This window comes from Bos javanicus, chromosome X (assembly GCF_032452875.1).
Source record: "Bos javanicus breed banteng chromosome X, ARS-OSU_banteng_1.0, whole genome shotgun sequence".
NCBI classification, from domain to species: domain Eukaryota; kingdom Metazoa; phylum Chordata; class Mammalia; order Artiodactyla; family Bovidae; genus Bos; species Bos javanicus.
Genome location: NC_083897.1, coordinates 78684586 through 78705750, shown reverse-complemented (window position 1 = coordinate 78705750; position 21165 = coordinate 78684586). Strand labels below are relative to the sequence as shown.

Below are 21165 nucleotides of genomic sequence, written 5' to 3'. Positions count from 1 at the left end.
ACTCCAAGACTCTGTCCTATGTATCTTTTTCACTTGATTGCTCCTGAGTTGTATCCTTTATAATAAGACTGTAAATATAAGTACAGTACTTTCAGGGAGTTTTGGAAATTATTCTCCCAAATTAACAAACCCAAGATGGTCACAGGAATCCCTAAATTTAGCTCACTAGTCAGAAGGTTAGGTTGCCCTAAGAATTAATAAAGGGAATGAGGTCTTCACAAACACTTTTTGGATCAGGTGTTAATTTGAGGTAGTTAGCATCAGAATTTAATTAAAGCCAGGTGGTGTCAGAGAGTCAGCAAGCTAGTGTCAGAACAGTATCAATCTCTCACTGTCAACCTACCAACTAACTAAATTACTGAGTTTTTCCCAACATAGTATGTCTTCATTAAGAAAAAAAAAAAATCAAAGAAACCAAACATCCCAGAAGAAATAATAATTACTTATTTACACCTGTCTCAAAAGATAACTAATATACACAATATTGTAAAGCAAGTATCCTCCAACTGAAAAATAAATTTTTAAAAACTTTATTAAAAAAAAGATAATGTGAACATTCTGTGTCTAGACAAACGTCAACATTTTAAATTTTGATGCAGAAAAATGTATCAAAGGGGTTATAGCAAGTTCTTCAATTTCTGATAAGGGAAAAAAATAGTATTGCTTGAATTATGCCCATCTAGCACAATCAGTTTTTAAATCTTCTGAAATGGAGAGGCCTGTTACTTTAAACTGTTGTAACTCTCAGTTTTCTAATTAAATTCATGAGAAACCATAGAACAAAACTTTACTATTCCCTTGGGTTTCTTTCATAAAGAATGGTTCCTTGAAGACCAGTTTCCAAATTAATGTGTGGGGAAGGAATGACACCCAATTTTTAAAATTAACATACTTCTCTCAGTTAACTATTTGCAACAGTATGATGAGGAAAAAGGGAAGGAAAAAAATAGTCAATATATCAAAGATTTTGTTGTCCTAAGATGGTAGAGGAATAGGATGGGGAGACCACTTTCTCCCCCACAAATTCATCGAAAGATCATTTGAACGCTGAGCAAATACCACAAAACAACTTCTGAACGCTGGCAGAGGACACCAGACCCCCAGAAAGGCAGCCTATTGTCTTCGAAAGGAGGTAAGACAAAATATAAAAGATAAAAAGAGAGACAAAAGAGTTAGGGATGGATAACCATCTTGGGGAGTGAGTCTTAAAAGAGGAGAAGTTTCCAAACAGCAGGAAACCTCACCGGCAGGTCTGTGGGGAGTCTTGGAATCTCAGAGGGCAACATAACCGGGAGGAAAAAAATAAATAAAACTCACAGATTATGTACCTAATGGCAACTCCCAGCGGAGAAGTACGCCAGATGTTTGCGTCTGCCACCAGCAAGTGGGGACTGAACAGGGAGGCACCAGCTGCACTGCGTAGGGTAAGGTCGGGCCTGAATGCCCTGAGGGCAAACTGAGGGAGCTAACCTGAGATAGCAACCCAAACCATGGCATAGCCAGAGAGGAAAAAAAAAAGAGGAAAGAGAAAGAGAGAACATTCCCATGAAAAGCTCTAACCTAAGGCACTGCCGGACCAATCACAGAACAAAGGACTGAGCAAATACCAGAGGAGAGTTAGCCCACTGTGGACTGGCCCATCCCCCGCCGGTGGTGGTGGTGGTGGTGGTGGTGGCAGCCAGAGACGGAAAGGGGCAAACTTGTCCCCAGAGACAGCATTCCCTACCAAACTACAAGCAGGCTTCCAGTTGCTAACCAAGTCTTCCAGGGATCCTGGACGGTTGACATCAGCCAGGAGGCTCGCAGCCAGAGATCAACTCTCCAGAGGAGACACATGGCACACCTGAGACAACGCACCCAGGAAACCAAGGAGCTGGGACCGGGAAGGTGATAAGACACACTGTACCTGGGGAGAGTGTGCTCGCCAAGCACCTGGTCTGTACATGGGGAGAGTGCGCTTGCCAAGCACCTGGTCGCCTGAGCTGCTCAGACCTGGGAAGGGCACAAAACGTAGGTCGAACACAGTCTGTGCATTTGTGGAGTACCCGGGAACCTGAACCTGAGCGGCTTAGACCTGGGAAGTGCTCACAACCCAGGGCCCACCTCAGACAGTTCCCCAGCAGAGCAACTTGGAGCCTGAGCAGTGTAGACCGAGAAAGCACACATGCCGTGAGTGAGGGCAAACCCAGTGTGGCCAAGACACTGCAAGCACTCCCCAAACACACCAGTGATATTTGTTTGCAATGTTCATCCCTCCCAGCAGCACAATTGAACAAGTGAGCTCAAATAAATGACCACCTTCGCCGCCTTGTGTCAGGGCAGAAGTTAGATACTGAAGAGACTTGCAAACAGGGGAAGCCAAAATAAAGAAGAGGGAACTGCTTTGGAACTGACAGGTGCAACAGATTAAAACTCTATTGTTAGCACTGGCTACAATGGAAGGGACCTATAGACCTTGAGAAGAAGTATAAGGTGGAACAAAGAATTACCTGAAACTGAACTGACCACACACTGCCCTCAACAGTGCCAGAGAAATCCCTAGATATATTTTACTATTATCATTTTTCAATTTTTTGAAAGTTATTTATTACTCCTTTAATTTTCATTTTTAAAACCTACTATTTAAAAAAAAGCAGATCCTATTTTTAAGGCAAATTTCATTTTTTCATATACCTTTTGTGATTTAAAAAAAAAATATTGTATTTTTGAGAGTCTAAACTCTACTCTAGATTTTTAATCTTAGTTTTTTGGTATTTCTTATCAATTCTGTACCCTTAAGAATCCATTTTTCTGTACCCATTTTTACTTAAGAGTGTGATTACTGGCTTGATTGTTCTCTCCCCTTTTGACTCTCCTTTTGCTCCCCCAGATCACCTCTATCTCCTTCCTCCCCCTTCTCTTCTCTACTTAACTCTGTGAATCTCTTTGGGTGTTGTGGGCTGTGGAGAAAACTTAGGGAACTGATCACAGGCTAGACTGATCTCTCTCCTTTTGACTCCCCCTCCTCTCCTCCTGGTCACCTCTATCGCCTTCTTCTGTCTACTGTTCTCTATGGAACTCCGTGAAACTCTCTGAGTGTTCCAGACTGTGGAGAGCAAATCGGGAGTTGATTACTGGCTAGACTGCTCTCTCCCCTTTTGATTCCCCCTCTTCTCTTCCTGGTCACCTCTATCTCCCTCCTCCATCTTCTCTTCTTCATGTAACTCTGTGAACCTCTCTGGGTGGCCCTCACTGTGGAGAATCTTTTCACCATTAACCTAGATGTTTTATCATCAGTGCTTGATGGATGGAGAAGTCTTGAGGCTACTATAAGCATAAGACTGAAAGCCAGAGGCAGGAGGCCTAAATGCAAAACTTGAGAACACCAGAAAACTCCTGACTCCAGGGAGCATTAATCGACAAAAGTTCATCCAAAAGCCTCCATACCTATACTGAAAGCAAGCTCCACCCAAGAGCCAACAAGTTTAAGAGAAAGACATACCACGCTAATTCTGCAACAAAACAGGAACATAACCCTGGGAAAATACAGGCTGCGAAAAGTCACACCAAACCCATAGACACCTCAAAACTCACTACTGGACCTTTCATTGCACTCCAGAGAGAAGAGATCCAGCTCCACCCACCAGAACACTGGTGCAAGCTTCCCTAACCAGGAAACCTTGACAAGCCACACGTCCAACCCCGCCCACAAGGAAGAATAAAGAGGAACCAAAAATTCTTCCACAATAAAGAGGAACCAAAAATTTCCAGCATACAGAAAGGCCACAGCAATCTAAACAAGATGAAAAAGGCAGAGAAATATTCAGCAGGTAAAGGAACATGATAAAAACCCACCAAACCAAACAAAAAAGGAGGAAATAGGGAGTCTACCTGAAAAAGAATTCAGAATAATGACAAAGATGATCCAAAATTTTGAAAACAAAATGGAGTTACAGATAAATAGTCGGGGGACAAGAATTGAGAAAATGCAAGAAAAGTTTAACAAGAACCTAGAAGAAATAAAAAAGAGTCAATCAATAATGAATAATGCAATAACTGAGATCAAAAGCACTCTAGAAGGAACCAACAGTAGAATAACTGAGGCAGAAGAAATATATATAAGTGAGGTGGAAGATAGAATGGTGGAAATAAATGAAGCAGAGAGGAAAAAAGAATTAAAAGAAACGAGAACAACCTCAGAGACCTCTGGGACAACATTAAACGCCCCAACATTAGAATCATAGGAGTCCCAGAAGAAGGCAAAAAGAAAGGGCATGAGAAAATACTTGAATGGTAGGACATACTTAAAGTGATGAAAGAGAAAAACCTACAACCCAGATTACTGTACCCAGCAAGGATCATATTTAAATATGAAGGAGAAATTAAAACCTTTATGGACAAGCAAAAGCTCAGAGAATTCAGCACCACCAAACCAGCTCTTCAACGGATGCTAAAGGATCTTCTCTAGACAGGAAACACAGAAAGGGTTTATAAACTCGAACCCAAAACAACAAAGTAAATGGCAATGGGATCATACTTATCAATAATTACTTTAAATGTAAATGGGTTGAACGCCCCAACGAAAAAAGACAAAAGCTGGGTGAATGGATACAAAAACAAGACCCCTATATATACTGTCTACAAGAGACCCACCTCAAACCTAGGGATACACACAGACTGAAAGGGAAGACCTGGAAAAAGATATTTCACACAGATGGAGAACAAAAGGAAGCAGGAGTAGCAATACTCATATCAGATAAAATAGGCTTTGAAATAAAGGCCATGAAAAAAAGACAAAGAAGGACACTACATAATCATCAAAGGATCAATCCAAGAAGAAGATTTAACAATTATAAATATATATGCACCAAACATAGGAGCACTGCAATATGTAAGGCAAATGCTAACAAATATGAAAGGGGAAATTAACAGTAACACAATAGTGGGAGACTTTCATACTCCACACACACCTATGGATAGATCAACTAAACAGAAAATTAGCAAGGAAACACAAACTTTAAATGATACAATGGACCAGTTAGACCTAATTGATATCTATAGGACATTTCATCCTAAAACAATGAATTTCATCTTTTTCTCAAGTACACACAGAACCTTCTCCAGGATAGATCATATCCTGGGCCAAAAATTTAGCCTTGGTAAATTCAAAAATATTGAAATCATCTCAAGCAGCTTTTCTGATCACAATGCGGTCAGATTAGATGTCCACTACAGAAAAAAAATTATTAAAAATACAAACATATGGAGGCTAAACAACACGCTTCTAAATAACCAACAAATCACAGAAATAATAAAAAATGAAATCAAAATACGCATAGAAACGAATGAAAATGAAAACACAACATCCCAAAACCTATGGGATTCAGCAAAAGTGGTGCTAATGGGAAGGTTCATAGCAATGCAAGCCTACCTCAAGAAACAGGAGAGAAATCAAATAAATAACCTAACTCTACACCTAAAGCAACTAGAAAAGGATGAAACGAAGAACCCCAGGGTTAGTAGAAGGAAAGAAATCACAAAAATTAGGGCAGAAATAAATGCAAAAGAAACAAAGAGACCATAGCAAAAATCAACAAAGCTAAAAGCTCATTCTTCGAGAAAATAAACAAAATAGACAAACCATTGGCCAGACTCATCAATAAACAAAGGGAGAAGAATCAAATCAAGAAAATTATAAATGAAAATGGAGAAATCACAACAGACATCACAGAAATACAAAGGATCAAAAGAGACTACTATCAGCCACTATATGCCATTAAAATGGACAACTTGAAAGAAATGGACAAATTCTTAGAAAAGTACAACTTTCCAAAACTGAACCAGGAAGAAATAGAAAATCTTAACAGACCCATCACAAGCACGGAAATTGAAACCATAATCAGAAATCTTCCCAAAACCAATACAATATTGTAAAGTTAAATAAAAAAAAAAAAAAAAAATCTTCCAACAAACAAAAGCCCAGGACCGGATGGCTTCACAGCTGAATTCTACCAAAAATTTAGAGATGAGCTAACACCTATCCCACTCAAACGCTTCCAGAAAATTGCAGAGGAAGGTAAACTTCTAAACTCATTCTATGAGGCCACCATCACCCTATACCAAAACCTGACAAAGATGCCACAAAAAAAGAAAACTACAGGCCAATATCACTGATGAACATAGATGTAAAAATCCTTAACAAAATTCTAGCAAACAGAATCCAACAACATATTAAAAAGATCATACACCATGACCAAGTGGGCTTTATCCCAGGGATGCAAGGATTCTTCAGTATATACAATGCAAAAATATACAATGGAGAAAAGACAATTTCTTTAACAAGTGGAGCTGGGAAAACTGGTCAACCACTGGTAAAAGAATGAAACTAGAACACTTTCTAACACCATACACAAAAATAAACTCAAAATGGATTAAAGATCTAAATGTAAGAGCAGAAACTAAAACTCCTAGAGGAAAACATAGGCAAAAGACTCTGACATAAATCATAGCAGGATCCTCTATGACCCACCTCCAAGAGTAATGGAAATAAAAGAAAAAGTAAACAAATGGGACCTAATTAAACTTAAAAGCTTTTGCACAATGAAGGAAACTATAAGTAAGGTGAAAAGACAGCCTTCAGAATGGGAGAAAATAATAGCAAATGAAGCAAGTGACAAAGAATTAATCTCAAAAATATACAAGCAGCTCCTGAAGCTGAATTCCAGAAAATAAACAACCCAATCAAGAAATGGGCCAAAGAACTAAACAGACATTTCTCCAAAGAAAACATACAGATGGCTAACAAACACATGAAAAGATGCTCAACATCACTCATTATCAGAGAAATGCAAATTAAAACCACAATGAGGTACCATCACATGCCAGTCAGAATGGCTGCTATTAATAAGTCTACAAACAATAAATACTGGAGAGGGTACAGAGAAAAAGGAACCCTCTTACACTGTTGGTGGGAATGCAAACTAGTACAGCCACTATGGAGAACAGTGTGGAGATTCCTTAAAAAACTGGAAATAGAACTGCCATACGACCCAGCAATCCCACTGCTTGGCATACACACCAAGGAAACCAGAATTGAAAGAGACACATGTATCCCAATGTTCATAACAGCACTGTTTACAATAGCCAGGACATGCAAGCAACTTAGATGTCCATCAGCAGACGAATGGATAAGAAAGCAGTGGTACATACACGCAATGGAATATTACTCAGCTATTAAAAAGAATACATTTGAATCAGTTCTAATGAGGTGGATAAAACTAGAGCCTATTATACAGATTGACGTAAGTCAGAAAGTAAAACACCAATATGGTATATTAATGCATATATATGGAATTTAGAAAGATGGTAATGACGACCCTATAATGCGAGACAGCAAAAGAGACACAGATGTAGAAAACAGACTGTTGGACTCTGTGGGAGAAGGTGAGAGTGGGATGATTTGAGAGAATAGCATTGAAGCATGTGTATTATCATATGTGAAATAGAGCGCCAGTCCAGGTTCGATGCATGAGGCAGGGTGCTCAGAGCTGGTGCGCTGGGATGACCCTGAGGGATAGGATGGGGAGGGAGGTGGGAGGGAGGGTCGGGATGGGGAACACACATATACCCATGTCTGATTCATGTGAATGTGTGGCAAAAACCACAATACTGTAAAGTAATTAGCCTCCAATTAAAATAAAAAAAATAAATAAATAAAATACAAGTAAGCTTAAGTCACCCTTTGACATAACCTAAAACACTCATCAAAAAATTTTACATGTCCCAAAGAGAACAGAAATCATATATTTAAACTCACTCTTATCGGGCCCTCTTTCTTCCCTTAAGCTGAGTCTGAATGTGATCAATTATTGAATGCTCTAATTTTGATCTATTATTATAGATTCAGCCCAAGTACACAGAAAAGAGTTAACATAGCAGGCCTAAAACTACTAAAGGGAAAGCAGTCTTCAGGAAACTACTCAGAATGGCCTGCTTGCATGGCTGGCCCTTGGGTGGCACCAGGAAACTTTACTGGTAAACAGTTCCCTACACGGATAGCAAACTTTCCCTAACTGATAAGGGTGGCTCACTATGCCTAAATTGCTTATAAAAATAATGTGGATCACAGTGAATATTTACTTTCCTTCTGGAAGTCTGGAATTTTGGTACATGCTAATCAGAAAGGGCCTACATGACCAGCACACAATAAAAGCCTTGGTTGCTGAGTTGCATAACAGGCTTCCCTGGCAGAAACACTGCACACATGTTACTGTGCTTCTATTGCTGGGGATGCTCTGTGTGACTGCTCAGGGGAGGGAGAAAGCAGAGGGAAGCCTGCATAGGACTTCTCCATAAAATTCCTTATGCTAATTTTAGAAAGGCTACATATCCTTACTATCTTAGCCATAACCTTATGCTGAATCCTGTGATCTAGTGACTCCCAACACATCATCCATTTTTTGATATTAAGTAGCCAAATCATACAGGCCACCTGTGTTTTCCTTGATGTTTCAAAATGCATTTTACAACCAAGATTAAATATATTTACATTTTAACAAGTAGATTTTTTGGTTATAATTAAATCACTGGATTAGAACTATCAATAAATGAGGCTACATCTATCATATAACTTACAACTTAGTAACTATTTCTGACTTAGAACAAAATGTCAAGCTGGTGTTTAAGCAAAATAATGCACTTTCCCAGCTAGGCAGGTTTGTCTTGTTTTGTTTTTGAGAGGGCTACCCTAAAAGAAAAAAAAAAAAGTATATTTGTTTCCTAAACTTGTTCCCAGTGAGACACTCTTCTTCTTAGTGATAGTTCCTTTTAGATATTAAATTGTTATTTGCAGTTAAAATATCTTATATCCAACTTTCAGTTAATGACATTACTATCAAGTTTCAGGCTACTAAAAGCAGGTATGCATACTTTTCAATTACAAATATTTCATGTAATCCTCTCTAGTTGTGAGAGAGTTAACTGAGACTGGTTGATAGGGAGTCAAGGCCCCTTTAAGGAGGAGGTGAACATTCTTTTTCACAATCTTTTTCCTTAGTCATGTAGGAGATGCTTCTTTTAAGCCCCTGAACAGGTATTGCAACAGGTACTGCAACAATATATCTCGCTTGAGACCTGGTCTTTCTTTAGGTCTGGAACTAATGATTACACAGCACAATAATACAGCTTACTCATAGCTATGCCTTTCTTAGACTCTATGTTAGTGATTGTAATTGTAAAAAATCTTGCCTGGGAACCTGTTTCTTAAGACTTGTACCCCTGATTATACATCAACAGTGTATCTTTCCTGGAACCATCCTCCCTGGCTAATCTTGTATGGAAGTTATCTCAGGATGTATGCCTTGGGAAAGGGTGTGGTGGAACTCTTACAATCTTGAGGTATTCTTTGTATATATTCTCAGCAGCTAGTTGAGAAGTATATAATGCCCTGCTTAAACTACTGAGGGTGGGTACTCTCCTACCCACTTCTGGTGCCTTTCGCTGGAGGCTTTCTCTATCACTGTTACTTTAATAAAACTGTTGCACCAAGCTCTGAGTGACTGAGACCCCCATCTTTGGTCCCAGAGTGAATTCCTCTCCTTTGGAGACCACGAACTTCAGCACTGTTCACCGTAAGCTATCAGCTGAATGACTTCAACAAGGGTAAAAATCCTTTGGTGGCCCACTGTAGCCAACCTCCAGCAATTGTGCCTCAGGAACAAGACAAAGCATATACATGCTGCTATATCTGAATTGACTAAAGTAATTCTCTAGGTACAATTAGAAAACGAGGGAGTTTCTCCTAACAAGCTTTAACCACTGATTTTTACCATATTCTCCAATACTTCTCCAAATGCATACTTACGTTCATGCCTGCTGCCAGGGACATGTCGACACTCAGTCTTTTGTCATGCTCTTTTCCATGGAAAGAAACCAGGCTTAAGGGCCCTGAAAGAATCCATTGCAACTTCTGTGACTAAAAATTATGCTTGTTAAGGAAACAATGAGTCAACTATACAAAGATAAATTACAAGGATAATCATCATAGCCAACATATAATGAGAGGTAAATAATCTTCAACATGCCAATTTAATTTACTACAAGAAACATACCCATCTATCTAACCAGAATATTTATTTCCACACAAGGAGCATATTCTTTGTTAGTAGCCAAATTACAATCATGGAATTGTTTAATCAAGACAGAATCTGAACAGGAGGCATAATTAGAGAAAATATGTGCTCAATAACATCAAAGACATTCATGTCTATACTCCAAAAATTTAACAGTGATTTTAGTTGAATGATGGGATTACAGCTTATCTTAACTGCATTCTTTATATCCTTGTATTATCTGAATTGGTTATAAAATAATAGTACCTCTCTATATTATAACCAGGAAAAAAAAGTACTTCCATTTTGAAATAAGCTAGGAAAAATAACCAGCTATTAAAATTAATAGAAAATTGTGGCTACATATGGCATAAAATTCCTAAGGAATAACATAACAAATATTGGAGGGAATCTATGTGATGAAAATTATATTAGGACATAAAAAAAACTTGACTAGATGTCTCTAGAAGAACTGTTACAAGCATGTTAATTCTTACCAAATGAATTTATAAATCAGATGCTATTTACAATAACTATTCTTAAGTGAGTTTATTTTTTTTTAAATGAAGCAGAATTTTACAAAGTAATTCTTAAATTCAAGTTAATGATGAATTGGAGATCAGCAGCTAAGTAGACACTGCAAAAGAATAAAACAAGATTTGCTATGAACAAGGAAGGAACAGAACAGGGGTCAGCAAACTATAGCCAATGGGTCAAACCTGGCTGCAGACAAATTTTGCATTTGCTGTCTCTGATTGATTCCCTGAGTGAATAGCTATAACAGACTGTGTGGCCCACAAGCCTCATATATTTGCTATTTGGAATTTTACAGAAAATTTTACTCTTGCAATAGGTACTTTAACTTTGCTGTCATGTCCATAGACTCTTCTCTAAGAGCTTCTAAGGGAGTGCACGAAGGCCAAGAGAAGGCTAATTTACAAGGTAAATACAATGCATGAATACCCACAAGTACAGAAGCTGGAAGGTAGAAAAATAAAGGTTGAGAAGTCAGTGAATAGCAAAAGAAGTATGAACAATAATAAGGGACTTTAAAAATACTGATGCCCAAGGCAACTAAATCACAGTATTCTACCCTGGTTTATTTTTAAAGTTCCTCAGTTGATTCTAATGTACAGCTCTGATAGAGAAGCACTGACCTAGGAGGAATAGCAAATGCAGAGTAGCTGAGTGATGTCAATGATGTAGCACAAGAGTAATGAACCAAACCTTAATGAATGAACTTTAACCTGCTGTTAAGGTTCGAATCCAGAGATGTTTGAATCCAGTTCCCATAATCAATGTTGTTCCTATATTTAAATTTCCATTAAAGCCCCATATTCCACATTGTTCAACGTATTTATATACAATAAACCCCTGTTAATGAGATAGGCTAAGTGATTTTTCATTTCTTGAGACAAAAAGAGCCAATATAGTTCAGAAATTTGTATCAGAAATACAGTCGCATGAAACAGACCCCCAGCAGAAATATAAAACATTTGAAATTGTTAGAATATGACAGTAAAGTGAAAAATCATACACAATTCCCTCAAGACACCAGGATTCAATGTCTTTTAGAAGTCCAGGTTATGCTGTACCAAAGCCACTAATCAGACAATTGCCTTTGTGACTCATATATATACCCACTTAGGGTGAAGCACTGAGGCAATTGGTAGTGGCTGTATAATAGCAACTACAAAAAATAAGGAAAGTAGGGTTTGACAGTTTTTTCTCTTCTGACAATGATGTGCAAATTCCGATATAACCATAAGGTGCTGACCCTGGAAAGCATGACTGTATCTGTTATAGCTAGACATGGTACTCAGTTACCATTCTAATAGGCATAGAATAACATGGATTAGATCATAGTTTACTAAGTTTGAGAACCATTGGACTAAATGTGTCCAGTGTTCAGGCTCTTACAAATATACTCTCACATCCTTCTAAACACCACCACCCTATCTATTGTCACAGCTGTAGCATAGCCCTAATGACCAGCTGTTGTTTCACATTATCTAGTGTTACATCCTCTCCACTGAGCACAGTTGATGGGACCAATCCATACATTGCCAGCAGCTTATGACATGCCTAAACATGAAAAGGCACTGCACAAATAAAAACAAACTAGGCCAATTACATTCTCACTCTTTGGAATTTAAGTAGAAACAATGAAAACTAGGTCATTACCAGTGAAAGCTGAAGCTGAAAGCCTCATCAAAGTAGGGTAGTGGCAAAGTCATTCAGGAGGAAGAAAAAAAATAGTAGAGAATAGAATGTAGAATAGGAGATCAAATAGCTGATTTAATTCAAGTCAACAGCACAATGGAAAAGGTCTACAAACTCAATGTGCTTAAGTGCCTAGAGCCACCACAGATATAATTTGATGCCACATTATTGTAAGATTCCTATGAAATCTCTATCTTCCTTACTGTGGATATCTTACTGTGTATCTATATGTTAAATGTCTATATCTTGAGCTAAACCTGTGTCTTTCTTAAAAACTATTTTCAATGTGAAGTTTTTAATGATGTTATAAAATGAAAAATGGATTTAAGTTCTTATTTTTGCAAAAGACTACATATTCTTTAACCTATCTTCTTCATGTATGCAAACATTTTTCTTCCCACAGTATAATGTGTCTGCCATGTTTATGTACAATTTAGAATGGTACCTGGAACTTGGTAAGAACTCTGTTAGTTGTTACCTTTATCAGTATGAAAACTAAATAGTCAAAAGTCCATAGAGTTAAATAATTGAAAAATTGACCACCTTCTGCACCCTGTAATACACACTCACCTAAAATACAATTGCTTGAAATACATAAAATAGTATATCATGTGAGTATATGATTAAAAGAAAGCTTTTGGGGCACTGGAAATCTGTCAGTGTATGTGTTTATGAATAAAGGGGAGGTGGCACTCGTAGGTGCTAGGTCTTATTTCTTGAAACCAGAAATCCTATGTAATTTAGAAAATAATGTAGAGTTGGGATACATAACCAGAACTTTGGCAGGAAGTAAAATATTTAGACCTGGTTATTACTTGGTGGTGGGGCAGAGAATAGACAGACCCACTACAACTCAGGCTAGAATGTTAAGGGCCTACAGGAACTTAGTTATTGTCACAGGACCACACATCCAGTGAAGTTAGGTTTTGGTACAATCACAACAGAGAAAACTAAAGAGGTCAAAAAGATCACAGATAGGTGGATAATTCTAAAATTGGCAGGGAAATTTCTAAAGTGGCCTCATGATATCACTTCAGACTGTAGCATTTGGCTAGACTTACTCTCCAACATTTCTGCTTAAGTAAGAGGTGGAAAAGTATAAACAGAAGTATCTTTAGAAATGAGAAAATGAGATGAGGGTCACATGTGCTTAGTGGTCCAAGATATAGAAATGCAATACAATCACACCTGAATCAAGTGGTGGCTACGCTCAGTCTCATCCAAGGCAACCTGTTCCACTCATAGAGCTCTGGAGATGAGGCAGTCTCAGAGAGCAATGAATTTTAGTATATGACCTATCCTGTCATCCAGAGCAGAATGTACCAGGTGTGAGACACACTACCCAAGTGCTGTGTCATTACATGACTCAAAACCTGACTACCTAACCAGGGGTGAGTTAAGTCACTTAAATCCTTGCATTGAGGAATAAACTTTGTGAAATGCAAAAAGAGTGAAGCAGAAGGAGCTGAATATTAAATGACAGTGCTGGGAAACATGAGGTACAGCCAAGGATACTGGTGCAATAAGCAAAGTTTAGTAATGAATAACTGAAAATTTATGAGGAAGCAGAATACAAATAAATCTAGGAAGTAAACTAAAGCTCGATAATGAAGAAGGCAAAAAAGCAGAGAAAAGGAGGAATTATTTCATTTTCTTTAGTTTTTAATTTTCTTATTCAAATACAGGATTTTCTTTATTTGGACTCCTATGAAACTTTTGTCTACCTTAGAACTTGGCCACGCATAGTCGTGGGTGGTCCAAATTGCCTCACTGACCCAAGAGAGGTCTGTTTCTTGAAAATGAAAGAGGCTACAATACCAGAAATTGCTAACAGGATTCCAGCCATAACTGAAGCTCCCCCAAAATGTGAGTCTGCTGGAACTGGTTAGTGTCACAGTAGGAGATAAGGAAGTGAGAATTCCGCTCCCCCCCCTATATTAGAATAGAATGATAATAGCCACTCTGGAGTTCATCTCCAGAACTATAAGTAGAAACTCTACATGATAAAGCTGCTAATTAGGCATTTAAAACCATCAAAGATGAGGCTGTGAGGGATCTGGGAACTGCTAACTGTTGCAATAGAGTAACTTCCAAGTTTCTCTTTAATGGCCAGGTGGTAAATATTTTAGGTTTTGCAAGCCATATGGTCTATGTTACAACTACTTTGCCACTGTAGCATAAAAGCAGTCAGAGACAATACATAAATGAATATGTGGCCATTTTCCAATAAAACTAAAATCTGAATTGTGTATAATTTTCATACATTATAACGTGTTATTCTCCTTTTGAATTTTTTCAACTGTTAAAAAATGTAAACACCATTTGTCACTCATTGGCTGTAAAAGAAAAAACAAAAACAAAACAAGTAGTGGGCCCATAGGCCATAGTTTTGCTGACTCTTAATATATGGAAATGGAAGGTTGTAACAAAGATGGTCATGCAGGTATTTTTTAACCTGAAAGATTATATTTAACATACTCAAGGATACTCTAATGACAGCAAACTTTCTGTTTAATGGACTACTCCTGTTCTTTTTTTAAACCATCTTAACCATTTTTAAGTGTATAGTTCAATAGCATTAAGTATATTCATACTGTTGAGCAACAAATCTCTGTATCTTTTTCATCTTGCAAAATTCAAACTCTATACCTGTGAAACAACTCCTCATTTCCCCCATCCCCTCAGCTCCTGGCAACCATCAGATATTTAAGAAACACTGTGCCAAAGGAGATCTGTCTATAGAAGGGATTTAGCTCAGAGGATGCCAGCTTGCTCACACTATTCCATGCAGTGCCTTATAAAGTTGTCTAATCTACACTAAGATACACAATTACATTGGATCAAAGATACACATACATACAAACATATAGCTGGAACAAAAATTTCACAAAATACTTACCCTTTGCCAGATGGAGGATAATATTTTTTTCATTTTTAAATTCTATCTTCATCTATTCTTTCCTAATCTATTCTAATCTATACAATTCTGTTTAAAACTATGGCCTAGTTTTAATAGTACCCAAGGAAAACTGTTAACCACAAGCCAAACTAACACACTCATGTTTTACACCATATGGGAAAAAGGTAACACCTCAAACAAATCAAAATTATAAAGAAGCAGAAGCTGTGGGGTTATAAAAACATTTATTTATAAACACACTGTGTTGGCCTGCAGCATTTAAACAAATTTAAACTAATGGCTCAAACTCAGGCTCCTTGTGGAAATTATGTCAATATTGGGCTGCATTTTTACTGGGCAAAAATCAACAGGAGCCAAGGAGCCAACCCATGACTGGATTGCCTTCTAATTTTAGAGCAATTAAATGACTTTCATCCTTTGGCATGAAAGGTTCATGTTCCAGTGGACCATAAACCCAAACATTCCCCCTTAGAAGCATCAAATGCTCTTTACCATTGAATTTGAACTCTTTTCTTCTTTTAAGAGAATTCTCTGTTCCATTGTCTATCAAAAGCAGATCAATAGAACAAAAACCAAAACAAAACAAAAAGCAAAGTTTCAAGAAATTAAATATCAAAACCATCGTATACATTTATTCCCAGGTGGAATAAATGTCCCAGGTGACCTTGCATGCATTTGCGATTGCAACCCCTGAAACAAAGGATGGAAACTAGAAGAAATGAAGCAAAGTAAAAGAAACAGAGACTAAGTGCATTAATTATACTAACTGCAACTGCAGAACACAAAAGTAAAGACCCAAAAACTCCTGCTGCTGGTACATAAATATCTAACTAAAATGGGGTAAGTCAGGCCTGGTACACTTATGAGGGCTTCCATTATAGCTCAGCTGGTAAAGAATCCGCCTGCAATACGGGAGACCTGGGTTCCATCTCTGTGTCAGAAAGACCCCCTGGAGAAGGAGATGGCAACCCACTCCAGTATTCTTGCCTAGAGAATCCCATGGACAGAGGAGCTTGGTGGGCTACAGTCCATGGGGTGGCAAAGAGTTGGACATGGCTAAGTGAGTTAACACACACATTTGTATTCTTAGGAATTAGAACTGGGCTATCAAAAGTACTAATAGTTAGCTATGTGAACTGAAGCTGAAAGGATAGATAGCAAGCCAACACAATGAAGACAGGTGAGGCTGCAAGGGCCAAAAGCAAGCAAAACTTATGGCAAGGTAAAGCCCTCACAACTTTAGAAATCAACTATAAGCTAACAAAAATAAATACAGTATACAATTCTTTGTGGAGGTGGGGGGGGGCGGGGAGATGAAGCTCTAAGTAAGCAGAATCTATGAATAAGCTAAAAATATGAGGTAGAGAAAAAAGTAAAACAAAGTGAATTGGCATGTGATAGGCATGACATTTCGACATAGAAATCAATAGGGGGAATGTCCTAGACCTGCCAAATAACAACTGCCTCTACAGTCTCAGGAAACTTAACCCACAGACAGATTCACAATTTAATGACAACTGGGCAGCACAGAGAATAAGAGCACAAACAGATAGTTTGCAGAGAGAAAGATGATATAGAATGGAGGTCACATCTACAGAGACTGCACAAGCTCAAGTTATGAATGAGAAAAAGAAAAAAAAAAAAAAAACCCTAAGTATTCAGTAGCTTAGTAAGCAGAGACATTACTTTGCCAACAAAGGTCCATCTAGTCAAAAGTATGATTTTTCCAGTAGTCATTTATGAATGTGAGAGTTGGTCTAGAAAGAAAGCTGAGCGCTGAAGAATTGATACTTTTGAACTATGGTGTTAGAGAAGACTCTTGAGAGTCCCTTGGACTGCAAAGAGATCCAACCAGTCCATCCTAAAGGAAATCAGTCCTGAATATTCATTGGAAGGACCTATGTTGAAGCTGAAACTCCAATACTTTGGCCACCTGATGTGAAGAGCTGACTCATTGGAAAAGACCCTGAGGCGGGAAAGATTGAGGGCAGGAGGAGAAGGGGACGACAGAGGATGAGATGGTTGGATGGCATCACTGACTCGATGGGCATGAGTTTAAGCAAGCTCTGGGAGTTGGTGATAGACAGGTAAGCCTGGCATGCTGCAGTCCATGGGGTTGCAAAGAGCTGGACATGACTGAGCAACTGAACTGAACTGATTCAGTAGCTAGGAGGCAGAGGAAGACAGAGTACAGAGTACTGAGGAAATCAGATGAAAGTAGAAATAAGATGACATGCAGAAAATCAGAGAAATAAACTGAATCACATTAATAATACCACAATGGAGTCGAGTTCTGTAAACTTCTTAAACTGATCCAAATGAGCCCATTTCTTACAAAAAATTTTGGATTGCAAAGAATAAACCCTGAAAAGGAATATAATGTGGAGTTGGTTATTTTGAAGCAATAAGGTAGTTGTTTGTGGTTGTTGCTGTTCAGTAGCTAAGTCATGTAGATTCTTTGCAACTCCATGGACTGTAGCCCGCCAGGCTCCTCTGTCCATGGGGTACTCCAGGCAAGAATACTGGAGCAGGTTGCCATTTCCTTCTCCAGGGGATCTTCCTGGACCAGGGATTGAACCATGTCTCCTTCATTGGCAGGCAGATTCTTTACCACTGAGCCACCAATGTAGACAGCCAAGCAAATCCTTTCGCTATCACCTGTGTGCTCAGAAACTTAAAATTGTGAAATATGGACAGAAACAGGTGATCAGTAGTGGAGACTACAGGTGAAACACTGCTTTAAGAGGTTATGATGGGGGATGAGTCATGAACATGAGGAAATCAACTATGACTAAGCAGAAACTTTGAGACCAAAAGTTATTAAAGCAGAACACAGAGCTGATACTGGCAAACAGCCTACAGGCCAAATCCAACACCATCCCTCCTTTTTATATAAATATGGTTTTACTGGAACACAGCCACATTTGTCCGTTTATGTACTGTTTCTGGCTGCTTTCACTACAGTGGCAAAAACCACATGGTCTACAAAGCCTAAAATATTTACTATCAGGCCCTTTATAGAAAAAGTTTGCCAACTTCTGCCACAGAGGACAGAATAGGCCAGTGGTAGCAAAACTGAGAAGTCATAAAAGAGAAACAGGGGCAGAAAGAATATTTGTCATGTTAAAAAGCAGAACACTAAAGATTCTGAAAATTTTTCTGCTGAGATCCCCACTAGTACTCTTACTATTACCCCCTGAACCCTGAATTTGCTGGACATTTAGACAAACTAAATAACACAAACCAAAGAGAAGATCCTCAGGGGGAAAAGATTTGTATTTAAAAGTAAATAAAGCATGAACTATATGAAACTACAAAGATAAACTATATTTATCTTTACTATGAAATGCAAGGGGAAAATAAACCATAAACAAAAAAGATACTTGAAATACATAAACAACTTCTATGTCAAATCGAGGAAAATATATCCATGACATATATGGAAGATTAAAAATCAGTGCAAAAAATAAACTCAAAAATAAGTCCCAAGAAAGATATTAACTGTTCCATCTCATTAGGAATCAAATAAATTAAAATATCAAGGGAGACCACTTCTCACTTTGCAACTGGCAGATTTTTAAGAGCCATAATATAGTATATTAGTAAGGATGTGGGAAAAAATAGGTATTTTCATACACCAGAGGAATACTTTTAATCCAGCCATAGGAAACAAACATGGATATGTGCAAAAACTTATTTATAGGATGTTCACATTAAGCATTATTCACACAAACTTAGAAGGGCAGCAATTGAACAAACACCCAAATACCAGATACAAATTATTTTTTTACATTATAATGCCAATTAAAATATGTTTGTGCTGTGCTGTGCTTGGTCGCTCAGTTGTGTCCGACTCTTTGCCACCCCCCTGGACTGCAACCCGCCAGGCTCCTCTGTCCATGGGGGTTCTCCAGGCAAGAGTACTGGAGTGGATTGCCATGCCCTCCTCCAGAGGATCTTCCCAACCCAGGGATCAAACCAGGTCTCCCACATTGCAGGTGGCTTCTTTACTGACTGAGCCACCAGGGAAGTTCAGTTTATTATTAATTTTTTTTATTAAACCGATGTTTAAGATGGCATGGGACATGCTTGAGATCTGCTACATTTAAAAGCTTAGGCAACAAGGTTTCATTAATGACCCTAACATCAACAACTGACAGACTGTCACTCCAACCAAAACCTCACTTTGAACATAGAAACAAAGTAGTAAAAAATCAAATAGAAAGTAAAATTTAAAAATAGCAAAGGTAGCAGACCTAATTCAATATTATTGAAAACTAGGAAATTTTATTCTGGAAATACAAAGTAGTTTCATTACAAGGAAAGGTATTAAATATAACAAATACAACAAAAAGGGCAAAAAAAAAGATTTACTTCCATGTTTAACGCTTATTTGACTGAGATCCCTGTTATTAGGTCCAGATCACATTTTGAGACATCAATGGGAGGATTAATTCCTCCTAATCCTGAAAGCCATTTAGGGTTTGATATAGCAAATTACCAAAGCCGTAGCCCCCTACACTGACTGCTAGGAGAGTGATTATATCAAGTAACCTGTGAATCAGATTCACTTTTGGGCCTACGTAGGGTAGAAGACATTCTGAAGAAGGCAAACACTGGAAATGATAATGTAAGAAGAAGAAGAAATAACAAACATACAGACAGTCATTTCTAAGTCATGCAAAGAAAGACATGTGGCAAGGAAAAGGATCCTTTAAGGGATGATAATATTAACAACATGGTCCATGAAGATTCTATTATTCTAGCAAGAACTCAAGCCAATATCTAGATGACTATTAAGTCATGCACATAATGCACAGATCATGAGACACTTTCCAGTGCTAACTCAAGTATAGCTGTGTTACTGTTATTACAAGTATTTTAAATAAAAATCACCTTGAATGTTTGCTTTATCACCTCAAGTCTTCCTGTCTTAAAGACTTTATGTATATATATTATAGAGCAAGGATGGCATGCTATGGTCCATGGGCTGAATCTGGGCTGCTACCTGTTTTTGTTAAGGAAGTTATATTGGAGCACAGTCCTGCCCACTTGTTTCCATATTGTCTATGACTGTTTTCATGCTAGAGAGTGTGACACCCAGCTCTACCACTGACTGTCTATTTTACACAGGTGGCAACACCTCTCCAATCCTCAGTTTCATTATCTATAAAGTAGGGGAAAAAATCCTACTTCCCAGAGTTAACTTAAAATTAGGTAACAAATATGTGTAAAGCACTTGCCTAGAACATAAAAGGCGCCTATAACTGATAAGCACTACTATTAATATTATATGATTTCAGAAATTTCCAAAAGCTGTGTGTAGGTGCTAGATGACTAGCCTAAAGAGAAAAGAAAAAGAAAAAACAACAGACCTGCTATCACAAAAGCAAGAGAGGATGGATAACATGGCTAGAGAAGTACTAGGAAAAGAAATGGCATTCAGACAGGAAAAGTCAAATTTATACAATGCATTTGGGCCCATATAGAGAAAGTGACAGGACTTTTTAAATTGCATGCTAACATTCATATCCTTATATGTAAACGATGTCGTTTCAAAATACGTTGTGGTAAATGACACTGAACTCAGGGACTCTCTTTGTATCAATGAATATTTCCGACTTTTCTGTAGGGAAAAGACCGCTTTTCTATCATTCAGGTTACCTGTGCAGGCTAACTTACCTAATTATGCCAACAGAATTATCCAAACACACCAGAGAAAAACCAAGAACATTATGTTATGAAGGCACCATCTCAAGACCATCCCTATGAGAAAAGGTGACTTTTATTGCTTCCATGAAAAATGGCAGATACCAAGAAATGATCTGACCCTTGGGTATTAACTTTGGATAGAGGAGCTTAAGATAGGGGTGGCTTCTGCAGAGATCTCCCAAGAATGGCCATTTTATAGATGCTGCCTCGTTTAATTATGAA

At 38.0% G+C, this 21165-nt stretch overlaps 1 long non-coding RNA gene across 22 annotated transcripts in view; it reads right to left on the bottom strand.

Moving 5' to 3' along the window:
• LOC133243153 (uncharacterized) overlaps window positions 1-21165 on the bottom strand; it is an 83273-nt gene that overhangs the window by 49461 nt on the left and 12647 nt on the right. For 21 of the 22 annotated variants that reach the window (XR_009734988.1, XR_009734986.1, XR_009734990.1 and 18 more), the window contains exon 5: window positions 9842-9924. The exons of the other annotated variant lie outside the window; for it this stretch is intronic. This is a non-coding gene — a long non-coding RNA (uncharacterized LOC133243153). The remainder of the gene's footprint in view (window positions 1-9841; window positions 9925-21165) is intronic. 22 annotated transcript variants of the gene reach the window in all.